Source organism: Micromys minutus (assembly GCF_963924665.1).
Source record: "Micromys minutus genome assembly, chromosome: 8".
Taxonomy (NCBI): domain Eukaryota; kingdom Metazoa; phylum Chordata; class Mammalia; order Rodentia; family Muridae; genus Micromys; species Micromys minutus.
This window is the reverse complement of record NC_137977.1, coordinates 48,628,403-48,641,511: the sequence shown is the minus strand read 5'-3', so window position 1 is coordinate 48,641,511 and position 13,109 is coordinate 48,628,403. Positions and strand designations below refer to the sequence as shown.

Below are 13,109 nucleotides of genomic sequence, written 5' to 3'. Positions count from 1 at the left end.
CCATTTGAGTAGTGCCATCCTGGGCTGCCAGTCCCATGTAATGCTGAGCAAGCCAAGTGAAGCAAGCCAGTAAGCAGCATCCTTGCATGGCCTCTGCCTTAGCTCCTGCCTTCAGGCTCTTGCCCTGTTTAAGTTCCTGTCCTGACTGTCCTGTGTTTTAGAGATTATTCTAAAGCCTGGAGCAAAGCCTCTCCAAACTCCTTTGCAAGCCTTACATTAATTCTGCTGAAACCTACTGGTTCTTTGAGAAGGTGCCACCAAGGAAGGGGACCTGCCTGAAGGGGACCTGCTTTGCTTCTGCCAGCTCTCTTCTCCATAGCTGTCCCAAGTGCTGGGGATGAACCCCATCTAAACATAAGGGATCAAATAGGACTGATGTGGATCTCTCATTCCTAAAAGTGAAAGTGGCCTTTCTTTTCTACTGTGTAATGATGCAGAGGGCCAGTTTTATCAGAATTTTTAAAGCTAAGTTGTGCAAAATGGCAAATATTCAGCTGTTATTTGCATATAAAACTATGGATCCAGTCATCCAACCTGTTAGGCTAAACTGGGCTGAGGTAATACAGTTTCAGATTCGGACCTTTGTGCATTCGTGAGGCTGAGCTTTGAAACATAATGTGACATTGAGAGGTCTGAGAAAGCAGAGACCTTTGCCATTTACCAGGGCCCTAAGGCCACCCCCAACCCCCTCCAGGTTTTGAAGTAAACCACTCATGTAAAAAAATCACACTAGAGTGAATTTGGAGTATAGTAATGCATACATCAAGAAAAAAGGGCAAGTTTGGGGGAAATTACAGAAGAATAATTAAAAATAAGACAGAGTCAATAAAGACTGGTTTAATTTAAAATACTTGGGAAACAAATTTAAAAGTTGTCAGACTAAGCTTACATATTAGGGGCCAGAGAGATGGCTCGGATAGTTGAGAGAGCTCATTGTTCTTCCAGAGGACCAGTTCAGTCCCCAGACCCATGCTGGGTGGGTCCCAAACCCCTGTTCCAGGGGACCTCTCTAAGCAAGGGTGCTGATGTTTGTTTACCGTAGATTATATTTCTCCTCTAGACTTTTCCTGAAATTTTATTTGTTAGACCAATTTCTTGAATGAGCTTTGTATGCACCACAGTATGTCTATTTTTTGAAGGCTAATTGATTCAAGGTTATCTATGACCTTGTTTTGATACCATTAGCTTTTATCTGCCTCTGGATTAAGATGTAAAGATAATCTAGGCAAGATGCCCTAGCAAAAGAGCATGCTCTTCTCTGAATGTACTTATGTGAACCTTTTGTGTCACATTTTGAGGACGTACACACAGACTGATGCATCTGACAAATGGCAAGAATAAATGGTGAGCTTGGGACTTGGTCCTGATGGGAGTCAGTCCTGATGAATGGGAAGGAGAAAGAGTGGACCAGCCTTTGGTTTCTGTAAGTGGCTGGAGGAAGCCCTGGGCTAACATGAACTGGTCATGGAGGTGAATGGAGGGGGCGGAGAACATCCTGGTCCAAACCATTCCAGAGCATCACTTTCTGAGACAAGTGCAGTTTGGACGGGAAAGGACCTCCACACAAATAGACAATGAATCAGGTGACAGGACAGCTCCTTTCCTGTTCGAATTTCTTTGATAGTTTGGCTTCCTTGGGCGGGGGTTGGGGAGAATCTATGATTGTTTAATGTTTCCTGTTTCATTGTATATACTTTGCAGCTGTTTCTCCCTCTTCTTAAGATTTTTTTAAAAATAACTGAATTTTGAGGGGACATCCTTTCAAAGGGCCAAGCTGGTGGAATCATTTGGTCACTTGGCAATGGCATTGCTCCTTTTCAGTGCTGTGCTGCTGTGAATTGCTTTGGCAACTGACAAAGGAAGCAAGTCCCCTGGTGCATAAAGAATATTTGGGACACATGCGGTGGAAAGACAGGTTCTAAGCATATAAGGTCCTGTTTCGTGGGCCATAGGTGGAATGTCACTTGCAGAGAAGGAAAAAGATAGGAAAGCGTTCAGCTCTGAGACTACTCAGCCTTAACAACACAGCCTAAAGAGATTGTTTGGAACTACCGTAGAAGGCTGATTTGCAGTGTGCACAGACTTCTTGGTAGTGACATTTCAGTAATGAGGAAATTATCATCCATATAAGGCAACATGAGTGTTTTTATAAATGTCGTGTGGCTATCTAAGCAATTCCATATTTGCAAGAGGTTTTTTTTCACCTTTCCATATACTGATAAATTATCCAAGTGAAACTGATCATTTTGTTTTCTACCTGCATAATTATTTTACAACCAAGTGCTAACTTTTATTTATAGAAAACAAAATTTATTAATGAGGCTTGCTGAAGTGTTTATGGTGTGAGCAGGAGGGGTGGTTTTATAGGGTACTTCTCTTCACTAATTAGCTCCCCTTAAATCCTGCATGCTGTAGGCCTGAGGAAAACCTGGTGTGATGTGAGAAATTACCGCTACCTGTTGTAAGCGTTCTAAAAGGAATCCCCTTACCATTTTGGGTACTTAAAGACAGCCAGGGAGACAGAAGGCCACTTGCCATTCTTCCGCATAGATGATGGTTTCTTTCCTTTGAGCACCTTGATCTGCGTTTTTATTGCTCTGACCTCAGCAACATTCTTGAGGCAGGAACAGGCTGACTGGATAGTCCTTGAGAGGATAGGGTCTTGGGGAACATTGTGCAGCCACAACGTGATAGCTCATTACTGCTAACAAATGTCCCCTGTCTCCAGGTCCCCAGGACAGGCACATCACACTCTTGATAAAGGAGCCAGCTTTACCTTCTAAGGCTTTCCTAACTCGAATGTGCCGGATTGCCAAATCCAAAGGCATATTTTGCCCTAGATGGAGATAACCCACTTAGATTCGTCACTTTATGTCTTTCTTATGCTTGGACCCTTCCTAAGCCGCCACTTCACACATGCAGAGGAAGGAGAAGCATCCAACAGTTTGGCTACTGTCATATTCAAATGCAATTATTTCAGACACAAAGGAAACAGATTCAGAGTTTTGTCTTTTTGCTTTTCGAGTTTAGATAGGACTTAGATATTACTGCATGGAAATGAACCCAACAGTGAGTGCTTAAAATTGCAAACCCAGCTTCACCTCTCAGAGTATCTGCCCTGGTTCATCTGTCTCAGTGTCTGTAAGCAGGGCAGATGGTGCTTCCGAATTACATTTGGGATGTAGGTGGGTGAGGCCAATTGCTGGGAGCTTTGTCTCCTCACTCCATGAACCTCCCTCTAGGCAGCTCACCATAGGGCAGTTGGCTTCCTTCTGAGTATACAAGAGATGAGCGGCCAACAAGATGCCAAAGTCACAGCTAAACTGAATTCTTTGGCATCTCTAAAAGGAATTCCAGGATTTTTACTGTACTCATTAGGAGTGTCACCAGCAGGCTTGCACTCAGGAAGAAGGGAAGAAAGGAGATATATACCATATGCATGCATACCAAAAGGTAGGGCTTGAAGGATCACTATTAAAGGCTCATTCCTTCACTCAACTGGGCTATCTGAGTTTTCTTCTCAAGCTCCTTGGACTGGACTACAAGTAGTGATAATGGTGCCTGCTAGCTTTAGACACAAGCTGAAGTCATTTGAGCAGAGGGAAGGAGGGAACCTCACTAAACCTATGACCCTCAGTTAGTCCATAAGAATTGGAAGCTGCTCTCATGGATTTAGGGCTTCTCTGTGGACTGTTTCCATTCAAGCTTATCAGCTTTAGGCTCCTGGCTGTGCTTTACTTAATATAGTTTTATTTCCAATGGAAAAGTATCAGTTGTATATGGAAAGAATGATGTTTTAGAGTATGTTGACTAAGGACATATTCAATGGTTCCCCAGTGCCCCCAGTAGTCAAGTGATTGCCTCTCATGCTCCAGGTTCATTCCTCAGCTTGGAAGATAAACCTAATGTATATGTTACAGGGCACACACTACCTCACACGATTAGATTTTGTGATTCAAGCATTTCACCTCTGCTCTTGGCGTTATCCAAGGTTCAGGGCCCTATCCCAGGAAAAGGCATCTTTTAGTTCATTCCTTCTTCGCAGCTTAGTGTGCTTTGGTCAACATGTCCACACCTGCCTGTCTTCAGCTCCCCCGAAACAGCAGGATAAAACTCCTGCTTTTATCATTTCACTTCTACTTTAGTCTCAATAGATGAGTGAGTTCACTTTTTCCTCCCTTCCATCCACATTGCTGCAAGGGATAGAATTTTCCTCATTTTAAAAGCTCAATCATATTCCACTCCGTATTATCTGTTCATTTTCTGGTGTGCACATCATCACTGGAATCCGTATTTTCACGGTTGCAAATAGTCCTCAGTGAGCACGGGAGTGCAGATGTCGCTGACACACTGATGCCATTTGCTTTTGCTACATATCCAGCATTGGAATTTCTGCACAGTAGCTGTAATTTTTGATTTTTTTCTGGAGCCTCCATATTTTTTCCCATAGGACTGTGCTGGAAATAGATTCCCACTATTGTGTACAAAGTTTCCCTTCTCTTTGTTCATTCACCAGTGGTTTTTTTTGGGGGGGTTTGGGGGTTCAGTGTTAAGATAGGGTCCCATGTAGCTCAGGGTGGTTTCAAACTCAGTGTACTATAGCCTAGGCTACCCTTAAATCCCTAACTCTCCTGCCCCCACCATCAGAGTGCTGGGGTTGCAGGTGTGAGCCATCACAGCCAAAGCTCTCTACCCCATTTTGGTAATCGTCATTCTAACAAGTATGAAATGTTCTTCTTTCTATATTGATGGCCTTTTGGTTATTTGCTTTTTTTTTCTGTATCTATTGGCCATAGTATATTTTCTTGGAAGAAATGTCTGTTTGGATCCTTAGCCTTGTGTTTCCTTTGTTGCCTGGGGTGTGGGTATGGATGTGGATGTGGGTGGGAGGGTCATATCTAAGATATTAATGCAACCAAATGCCAATGATCCTGAATTCTGTTTTCTTCTGGTAGATTATAGTTTCAGCTCTTCTTCATAATTCCCTACTCCACATTAAGTTGGTGTTTACATAGTTGTTCCCTCGTGATCCTTGGAAGCTGTGTTTCAACCCCCATCCCATTGAATACCTGAAACCTGGAATAGTCCCATATTTTCATGCGTACTTACCCTGATACTGTGCTGTTGGATAGCCAAGAATGCCAGCCAGTGATTATGGGGTAGGACACAATGATTCATACCTGAAATGGGGTCATGCTAGATGCTGTGAGATTTTACCATCTTACTGAGAATGGCACAAGATTTAAAACTTTTAAATTGCTTCTGGAATCTTCCATTTTATATTTTTACACTATGTTTGGTGGCAGGAGACAAAACCATGCAGAGCTAAAGGTAAATACAGGCAGACAACTGTCTGAGCTTCAAGATTAAGGTCCACTTTTATCTACATGTGGACATCTGATTTTTCCATTTCATTTGTGGTTTTGATGCCCATGTAAAAGAAACTTTAGTAAATTCATTTCTGGGCTCTCTCTTCTGTCCCATTGGTCAATGTATTTGTTTTTATGTTTTGGACGGTTAGTAGACTGCTCTAGTATTATAGGATATCTTGAAGTTAGGTCTCTGATGAATTTAGACTCTTTAATGATTCTATAAACATGTCAATTTTTGAAAGTTAATTTCTGTGAAAAATTCTGTGAAATTTTGATAGGGACGATATCAAATATATTGAAAATCTTTCCTTGTATCAAAATGCTATGTTGACTTCTTATTATTTATCTTAACTGAATTTTGTAATTACTTCTAATATATTTAGGTGTCATTTTTAGGGTTTTCTATCCATACAACCACATAACTTCAAATGGAGATTTTTATTTCTCTCCAAGAGATGATACTACATTTTTTTGTCCCCCTGCTCTCATAATTAGTTTTTTAAACTCGACATAACCCTAGATGTGCTTAGGAAGGGGAGAGTTCAATTGTGGAATTTTTTACATCATACAGGCCTGTGGACATGTCTGTGGGGCATGCTCTTGATTGATGATTGATGCAGGAGGGTTCAGACCATTGTACTTCCCTACCCGGGCAAGTGTGTCTGGGCAATATAAGAAAGGTAGCTGGGGAAGCCAGTGAGTAAGCAGTGGTCCTCTGTTCTTCCTCCTCCAACTTCCCACCTTCATGCTCCTGACTTGGGTTTCCTTTAATAATGAACCAGAACCCTAAGCCAAACAAAGCCTTTCCTTCCCAACTTGTTTTTGTTCTGTGTTTTATCACAACAGCATCAGATCAAACTAGGACACTTTCCTCATTTCTTTGGCTAAGACTTAGCCTAGGGTATTGAGGAGAAATGGCAGAATGGCCATACCTGTCTTAGTCTTGAGTTAGAGGAAGAGTTCTCAAAAATTTTAACAGCTGAATATGCTATTAATTGTGGGATATTTTGTAAATGTGCTACCTATATGTGTTGAGGTATATATCAATTAGGCCTCCTTTATTGATAGTTTTGATCATGAAAAAGTTGAATGTATGTTAAAGTTTTTTGATGACCATACCATTCTCTCCATCATTCTGTTATTGTGGTGTGTCCCTTTTATGGGCTGTATATATTGAAATATGGGCAATACAATCCAGCTGGACTTTTTAATACTCTTTAACTCACTGTAGAATTCCATTTTCTAGTATCATGTAGAACATTTAGTGCCTGGGCACATCAGCAGTGTGGGCCTGTGATTTAACGTATATTTTTCTTCTGTTAACTTCCTCTGGCATCAGGATCAAGGCAATACTACACTCGCAAGATAAACTTGAGAATGTTTTCTTTCATCGTTAAAGAGAATTAGTTGTATCTGAGTATTTGATAGAATCCAGCACAAACAGGTCCTGGGCTTTCCTTTAATTGGCAAGTTGTATTATTCCCCTAGTTTTCTTTCTCAATTTCTAGTTGGTTCAGATTTTCTATTTCTTCATTGTCCTGTCTGCCTTGACTAACAGTTAAACACAGTCCTGAGTTATCTGAGAGGAAAGACTCAATTGAAAAATTGTCTCCATCAGATTGGTGTATAGATATGTTATTGGGGATTTGTCTTGATACAAGTGGGCCTAGTCTCCTCTGGATGGCACCATCCCCAGGCAGGGGTTTGGAAACTAATATTAGCATAATGCCAGAGTGGCATTTCTTCAGGGTTTGTGCTGTACTTTCCTGACTGTGAGTGAGTTCCCTGGTCAGAAGTTGTGTGGTATAGTCAACTCACCACGCCTTCTGCTGTTCCCTGTCTTGAATCCTGCCCTGACTTTCTATTGGGCTGTAACCTGGAAACGTAAGTTCAAAGTATCTCTTCTCTCCTCAGGTTGCTTTGGCTCAGTGTTTTCTCTCAGAAACAGTAAGGGAACTAGAACAGTCTTCCCCCACCCTTGTGAGTGTGTGTGTGTGTGTGTGTGTGTGTGTGTCTATGAACTTTCCACCTCCCCTAGTTGATGGCACAAGTTTGGAAAACAATTGTTTTCAGAAGTCTGTCACACTCTTCAGTATTTCTCTGATATAAATAGTGATGTGTCCACTTTCATTTCTGATATTACTTTTGAATCCTTATCTGATATTTTAAGGATTTCTCTATCTCTGATATTTTTGTAGAAAAATAACTTTTAGTCAATATTCTGTTGCTTTTGTAGTCTGTTTTATTGCAGTCGTGACCTTTTTCCTATCTTCAACTAACTTTGGGCTTAATTTTTTTGGTCTTGTTTAGTTTCTTTAGGTTTACAGCATTAATTTGAGAACTTCTTTGTATGTAGGGTTTTTTTCTTAACTTTTTAAAAAAATTACTTCTGCTGTATCCTGTTCATCTTGTCTCAACATATTTTTACAACTCTCCTTTACCTTTGCACTTGGTCTGTTCTTTGTTTTGATTCCAAGATTTTGTTTTTCTTGTTTTACATTTTAATGTATCCATTAATTTTCCCCGAATTTCTCTTAGTGGCTTTGGCTGTCACCACTCTGTGGTCTGTGATGGTACATGGTAAGAGTTCCATCTTGTCCAAGTTTATAAATCTGGCTCTATGGCATGATGGTGACCTGTCCTGGAGACTCCTTTCATTGTTCTTGAAGAGAAAACGTGTGTACTTGAAGAGAACACATGTGTACTTGCAGAGAACACATGTGTGCTTGGTGGAATACTCTGTCTATGGATAACTGGCTTGTTTAGTCTACAGTCAGTTTACATAAAATATTTTCATATTAATTGTTTTTGGTCGAAATGATTTGTCCTAGATGAAACTGGGGAACCAGACCCTTACTGTTACTGTATTAAAATCCCTTCTTAATGCCTGCCACTATTTATGTATTTAGGTGCCCCTAACTGATCACATATGTACTTTCAACTCTTCATAACACAGCTACATGGTCACAATATAATGACCTCTGTTGTCTCATCGTACAGAATATGTATGTGTAATATCATATCATACCCCAGTTCTGGTCTTATTTCTATTTGCATATTTTCTCATTTTTTTTCTTCCCCAGGCCTATCTGTTCTTAAACATGAACAGTCTCTTGTAGACAGCATACAGATGTTTCTTATTTTTCCCCCTTTTTAGAAAATACACGTTTTTCTCTATGATATATTCTGATTACTCTTTCTCTTCCCTTTACTCCTTCCAATTCCTCCCTTCTGCCTCTACCATCTGGTTCCACCCCCTTTTCTGCCTCTTTAGAAAACAAAAAGGCTTCTAGGGGATAATAATAAAATAAAATATAGCAAGATAAAACAAAACCCAGTGTGTTGCAATAAACCAAAACAAGAAAAAGAGCCCAAGACAAGGCCCAAGAAAGAGGTATAGATTCAGAAACCTCATTTTCACACTCAGGAATCTGAAAAAAAAAAAAAAAAAAAAAAAAAAAACTTCTAAACTGGAAGCCAACATATATACACAAAGGATCCACAATGTAGAAAGAAAGAAAAATATAAATAAAATATTAAATTCAACAACAACAATATCAGTAAAGCAGCCCTAAAGTGACATTATGAGACAAGTAACCTCTAAAGATGCCATTGGATTCATTGAATTTGTTTTCTGTTGGCCATGTGTTAAGAATAGTTATCCCAGAGAGATTCCCTCAGAGAAAATGAAATTTTCACTTGCAAGTGATTATCACTTTGCAAGGGACAGTGTCTAGGTTAGATCTAAGGTCATGTCTCTACTTCGTTCAGCCCTGGGATAGAACCTGATACAGACCTGTGCAGGCCTGTGCACGCTGCCTTAGTCTCTGTGAGTCTCTATGTATGTTAAACAGATCGACTTAAAGGGTTTGTCCCCTTGGTGTCCTCCATCTCCTCTGGCTCTTAAACTCTTACTACTTTTTTTTTTGGCAGGGGCTGGGAAGTGGGGGTTGATGGAGACGTCACCTTTGGGACAAGTGTTCCAAGATCTCCTATTCTCTGCATATTGTCTGGGTGTGTGTCTCTGTGTTTGTTCCATTTGATGTAGGAGGAGACTTCTCTGACTATGAATGAGCAAGGAAGTTATCATTTTTGTCTCTTTGGGTCTGGATTAACTAAGATTACTTTTTGTGGTATCATCCATTTACTTTTGAATTACATGGTTTCATTTTTTTAAACAGCTGATTAATATCCCATTGTGTAAATGCACCACATTTTTTTTTTTTATTCATTCCTCTGCTGAGGGACATCTAGGTTGTTTCAAATTTTTGGCTGTTATAAATAGAGCAATGATGAACATGGTTTGAGCAACTGTCTCTGTGTTAGGCTGAAGTGACCTTTTTGGGTGTGTGCCCAAGAGTGCTTTAGCTGGACCTTGAGGTAGATCAATTCCCATCTTTCCGAGGAGCTGCCACACTGCTTTCCATAGTGACTTTTATAAGTTTTCACTCACACCAGCAATGGAAGAGTGCTCTCCTTACTTTTCATTCTTGCTAGCATGAGCTCTATTATTGATTTAGCATTCTGGTGGGTTTTAAGATACATTCTCAGAGTAGTTTGACTTGCATTTCCTTGATGACTAAGGATGTTAAACATTTCGTTAATTGTTTCGTAGCCATTGAGTTATCACTTTTGAGAGTTCACTGTTTCAATATGTACATTGATCTACATGTCTGATTAGGGGTCAGTTCTTTGCCATTTTTATTAAAACAGCTCTGTAGTACAGTATGAGGTTAGAGGTGGGAACAACTTCATCAGTTATTTTATGATTCAGGATTGTTTTAGCTAGTGTGTGTGTTTGTGTGTGTGTTCTGCCATGAAGCTGAAAATTATCCTTTCGAGATCTGTGAAAAATTTTGTAGGCATTTTGATGGGGATTGCATAGATTTTGTAAATTGCTTTGGTAGAATGGCTATTTTTACTACATGAATCCTACTGGTCCATGAGCATGGGACATCTTTTCATTTACTTATATCTTCTATAATTTCTTCAGTAGCTTAACATTTTTATTTATCCAATTGTTTCACTTGCTTAGTTAGAGTTACTTCAAGATATTTTATATTTCTGAGGACACTGTGAAGGGTGTTGTTTTTCTGATTTATTATTTTCTGTGTTTCAGTTTTCATTTGTCTACCTGAAAGCTGATTACTTTTGTGAGTTGATTTTACATCCAGCTCCTTTTCTGAAAGTGTTTATCAGCTGTAGAAATTTTTCAGTTACATTTTTAGGGTAACTTACATATACTATCATATCTTTCACAAATAAATATGCTTTGACTTCTTCCCTTCCAATTTGTATCCCCTTGATAGACTTCAGTTTTCTTCTTCTTCTTCAAGTACTATATTGGATAGGTATGGAGATAGTGAACAACCTTGTCTTAGTTCTGATCTTAGTGGAATTACATTGAGTTTCTCTCCATTTAAATATTAATGTTGCGTATGGGTATTGGTATATTGAGTTATGTCCCCTATATGCCTAGTCTCTCCAGAACTTTATTATGAAGAGATTTGGGATTTTGTCAAAGGCTTCTAATGAACTGATTATGTGCTCTTGGTCTTCCAGTTTGTTTATATAACAGATTACATTTCTACATTTATATATGTTGAGCCATCTCTTCATGTCTTGATCACGGTGAATGATCTCTGTGATGTGCTTTTAGATTCAGTTCACAAGTATTTTATTGACTATTTTTGATGGGAAATTGGTCTGTAATTCTCTTTCTTCATTCATTTGTTCCACTTGGTTTATGACCAGCATTTCTCTGTTTAGTTGTCTGATTGACCTGTCTGTTGCTGAGAGTGGGGTGCTGTATTCACCATTATCACTATGAGACTTAAGCTGTATTAGTATTTTTTATGAACTTGGGTCCCCTTGTGTTTGTTGTGTAGATGTTAAAATTTGCAGTACTTCTGCAAATCTGTGGATTTTCCCTCTGATGAGTATATAGTAGCCTTTCCTATCTCTTCTTATTAGTTTTGATTTGGTCTAATTTGTCAGATATTAAGACGATTTTACCAGATTACTTCTTAGGTCCATTGCTTGAAATATCATTTTACATCCTTTTTACCCTTAGGCAATGTCTATCCTTGATATCAAGGTGTATAATTGCATGCATCATATTGATAACATTTTTTCTGTCTGTGTCTTTTTATTAGGGGAATTGAGAATATAGTGAGTGTTATCGATAAGCAATGTTTGTTGATTCCTGTTATTTTGTTGTAGTGTGTGTGTGTGTGTGTGTGTGTGTGATGTTCTCCTCTTTGTTTACTGGTCTATAATTATTTATTGCTTGTGTTTTCTTGTGTATGATTAACTTTTTTTATGTTGGAGTTTTCCCTCTAGTGCTTAAATTTAGTTTTATTATGAACTATCTTATTTTCTCCATCTGGGATGATTTTAAGTTTTGTTGGCTAGAGTAGTCTTGCCTTGAATCTGTGATGTTTTATAGGGTATCCTTCACATCTGTCCAGACCCTTCTGGTTTCTAGAGTCAACATTGAGACGTCAAGGGCTTTTCTAATAGGTCTGCCATTCCTATGTTACTTTGCCCTTATCCCTTATAGCTTTTAAAATTTTTATTTGTTCTGTTCATTTATTGTTTTGATTATTACGTGCTGAGGGGACTTTTCTGGCTTCTAGAGTCAACACTGAGAAGCCAAGTGTTATTCTAGTAAGTCTGCTTTCATATGTTACTTGGCCTTTTTATCCCTTGTAACTTTTAGTATTTTTCTTTGTTCTGTTCATTTAGTGGTTTGATTATTATGTGCTGAGGGAAATTTTTCTTTTCTGGTCCATTCTATTTGGTGTTCTGTTTGTTTCTGATGCTTTGATAGGTTAGGGGAATTTTCTTCTATGATTTTGTTGAAAATATTTTCTGTGACTTTGACCTGGGTTTCTTCTCCTTTCTTTCTATCTATTATTTCACAGTAGTTCCAGGTGTCCTGGATGTTTTCCTATAGGAATTTTTTTTTAATCTAACACCTTTTTGACTGAGGTATCTGTTTCTTCCATCATGTCTTTAATAATAGAAAAGCTTGCCTACAAAATTCTTGTTCAAGTTCCTAAGGTTTTCATTTCCAGATTTTCCTCCGTTTAAGTCTCTTTACTAATCAGTATTTCTACTTTCAGGTCAGGACTTGAAGTATTTTATTCATTTCCTTCTACTGTTTGTATTTTCATAGATTTCGTTAAGGGATTTATTAATTTCCTCTTTAAGGACGCCTAGCATGTTCATAATTGCTGTTTCAAGGTCTTTATCTTTGCTATGTTGCAATTCTCAGGCCCTACTATAGTAGGGTTGCTGAACTCTAGTGGAAACAAAGTGTACTGGCTGTTATTGATTGTGGTTTTACACTGGCATCAAGGCATCTGACTGTAATTCTATGTGTTGTTATCTGGTCTTGTCTTTGTTGGGTAGGTATTTTGATTCTTGTTTTCCCTTGTCCTCTCTGGTTTCTAGAAGGGTATCATGGCTTTGTGATGCTGGTAGGAAATCCTCGGATCCTTCTAGGGATCTGGATAAAATATTTTTCTAGGTATTGGGAACTAATACTTATGAATGAATGAGGATGGGCTGGTAGTGGGATCTTGAGGGGATCCAGAGGAGGGAAGAAAGCAGGGTGTTCACCAATATTCGCTTAGTCCCCTAGAAATAGGGTCAGGGAGTGAGGGGAGTCCACAGCCAGTAGTTGGGAATGAGACTGGGGGGTTGGATTTGGAACAACTGAGGTAGAATGAA

At 39.1% G+C, this 13,109-nt stretch overlaps 1 protein-coding gene across 4 annotated transcripts in view; it reads left to right on the top strand.

The window, feature by feature from the left end:
• PIEZO2 (piezo type mechanosensitive ion channel component 2) overlaps positions 1-13,109 on the top strand; it is a gene marked incomplete at both ends in the record, with an annotated part of 345,228 nt that overhangs the window by 44,033 nt on the left and 288,086 nt on the right. The window lies entirely within an intron of this gene.